The following is a 2,756-nucleotide window of genomic DNA, read 5'->3' on the forward strand; positions in this document are numbered from 1 at the left end:
AGCCTGAGAAAGCTAGTATTTGCAAACAGCCACATTTATTATAAAAGTGTTAGATTGTTTCCACCACCAGTGGAATGAGCTAATTCCACTACCTCATACAGGAATAAATACTTTAAGTAATAGGATTTTTTTGTAAGGGAACACCAGGACGTAGTGTTTACACTACTCTGTTTTGATTTAATTTAGTCCTTAGCATTTGCTTCGTTTGAAAGTAATTAGAAATTACAAAATACTTTTCCAAAAGCATATAGAAGTGGTTTTACTACAGTTTTATTGTCCAGACGCATTTAAATAAAACACACTTCTCCCATATACAGAATCTGCAGGAACACCCTTATGAGTTCGCACCCTCTGCACCACAAACTTCTCTTCCTCCTTAACTTATATTTAGAGGTAGGACCACTGGTTTTAACAGTGCGCTCAAATGCAGTTACATGCATATGTATTTAGAGGCTTGTGGCACTAGGGTTTTTTACTTTGTTGAGTTGAGTGATCATAGATCACTTAAGTAAAACCATTTTCTGAATGCTCTTGAGGAGAGTAATCTGTTGCTATGCCTCCAAATATCAAAGGAAAGACACCCCCCCTCAGCCCACTCTGCAAACAAGTCTGAAGATTCACATTCTTCCTTCAATGTGATTTCAGAGCTGTGAGATCAGCCTCCAGGAAAGATACAAATTGGTAATGACTTTCTTTTTCCAGATGAGCCTATTCTGTAGAAATGCCCTGTGAATGAAGTGATAACACAGACATCATTGTAGCCATCTTAAAGAAAATAACATCTTAAGAAGCAAACAGAAGCACATATGTGGAATCAGGCAGTTTATGGAGTCACCAAGCTAAAATATTATGTCTTTCTTTTGTATATTCTGTGGTAGTGTTAATTTTCCTAACACCTTGACAGATTACAAATGCTGAAATAGGCAATTCTTTCCTCTCCCTTAGCCTATTTTCCATGGCTTTTAACCAAAATCATAAGCAAGAGTCCATATTTCAGACTCAAACCTTGTCTTTTCTTTGAAAAATGCATACCACTTTGTGTTTTCCTGTGTTGGCTTTAAGTTTTCAGTTCATCTATGTAATTGCACACAATTTATCACTTTATCTCAGATTTTCTTTATGCTTTTAGTGTAGGACATCAAATATGAGGCTGAAGCAGTGAAAATCTTACTGCCTCCTATGCTGTTGCTACTGTCTTTACTACCAACTTCCTTGACAACTTCGGAACAATCATCTGCATGATGGTAGGAGTGATTAAAGCATCTAGTAGGCAGAAGTCATGCATGTCCCTACCCCTAAGTACAAAAGTTATCCCTTCACAGGCAGCAGTCTGACTCACAAGCACAAGGCACATGTGGAAAAGTAACATCTAGATTGACCTTCAGTTTAGCTCCCCTTGATTTGTCAACATACAACTCCAGATGAACCTAGGTACAAAGGAAAACCAAAAGAGCCCCGTTTCACTGGGAAGCAAATCCAAAGGCCTCTTCCCCTCGGCTGCTCCGGCCCAGGAGCTGACTGTCATGACACAGCATCAGCGAGACACCTGAGCTGCTGCCTCCCAACCCTCCCCGGCAGTTAAACGCTTGCCCTTTGCAATACTTTTTAGAGAAATCAGCACTCGGGGGCGAGGGGTGGGGATTCCGCCGGCGGCTTGCTTCTCCTTCCCTTGCCCGCTCGCAGGGGCTGAACAGGCTCCTGAGCCGCCCCCCTGCGACAGCGTTACCGCAGGCCCCAAGGCAGCCTCTGCGGCCCCAGCCCGCTGCCACGGCCCGGCCAGCGGCTGGGGGAAAGACAAAGCCCCGCGCAGAGCTGCAGCGGCTGCCCGGGCAGCCCGGAGGCGGCGGGGGGCGGCAGGGCGCCGCGGGCCGACCCCCCTCCCGGGCCCCGCCGCCACAAGGGAGCACCGGGGCCGCCCCGCCGCCGCTCCTCGCCTCCTCGCTGAGGTAGCGGTGCGGCTCTGAGAAAAAAAAAACAAGGCAGCACCGTGAGCAGCCCGCTGACCACCGTCACTGCCGGGGAGACGAGAACCGCCGGCAGCCCCGCCGGTCCCGGGCCGGGCCGCCCGCCTCAGCCCGTCCGCCGCCGGCACCAGGCGCTCCCTGCCGCGGCCGAGCGCCAGCCCGCCACGTCCCCCCCAGGCGGCCGCTGCCCGACGGCCGCGCCCGGGCTCGCCCACCGGTCCCCGGCCGCCCACAGCCCGACCGCTCACCCAGCGCGCCGGCGCACGCCCCGGCCCGAAAGTCTTCCAGGCTCCCGGCGAAGGCCCCGCTCCGCCACAGCCGCCCCAGGGTGCCGCGCGGGCCGGAAATGAACCCACCTTCCGGGGCCGGCCCGCCCCGCCCCCGCCCCCCCCCCCCCCCCCCGCCCCCGCCCCCGCCCCCCCGCCCCGCCCCCCCCCCCCCCCCCCGCCCCCCCCCCCCCGCCCCGCCCCCGCCCCCCCCGCCCCGCCCCCGCCCGCGCCCCGCCCCCGCCCCCCCCCCCCCCCCCCGCCCCCGCCCCCGCCGCCCCCGCCGGCCCCCCCCCCGCCCCGCCGGGCAGCGCGGCCCGGAGCCGGCCGAGGAGGGGCTGCGGCTGCCGTTCCGCGCCGGGGCGGGCAGGGGCTCGGTGCCGCCGCGGGCTCCCCTCGGCCTGCCGGCCCCCGGGGCTCTGCGGAGGCCGCCCGCGGGGCGCGGGCTGTGCCCACAGCGGCTGCCTGGGGGAGGGGGGGGCGGGGAGAGGCAGGCGGAGGAAAGACCCCGCTCCCTTGTCCCACC

At 57.5% G+C, this 2,756-nt stretch overlaps 1 long non-coding RNA gene across 1 annotated transcript; it reads right to left on the reverse strand.

The window, feature by feature from the left end:
• Window positions 1-250: 250 nt before the first annotated feature.
• Window positions 251-2,338, reverse strand: LOC119157275. Its single transcript, XR_005107481.1, has 3 exons — window positions 2,213-2,338; window positions 1,294-1,427; window positions 251-726 (listed from the first exon to the last, which is right to left on the reverse strand). It is a non-coding gene; the product is annotated as an uncharacterized LOC119157275 (long non-coding RNA).
• Between the last annotated feature and the right edge of the window lie 418 nt (window positions 2,339-2,756).

The sequence above is a fragment of the Falco rusticolus genome, chromosome 14 (genome assembly GCF_015220075.1).
Source record: "Falco rusticolus isolate bFalRus1 chromosome 14, bFalRus1.pri, whole genome shotgun sequence".
Lineage (NCBI taxonomy): Eukaryota > Metazoa > Chordata > Aves > Falconiformes > Falconidae > Falco > Falco rusticolus.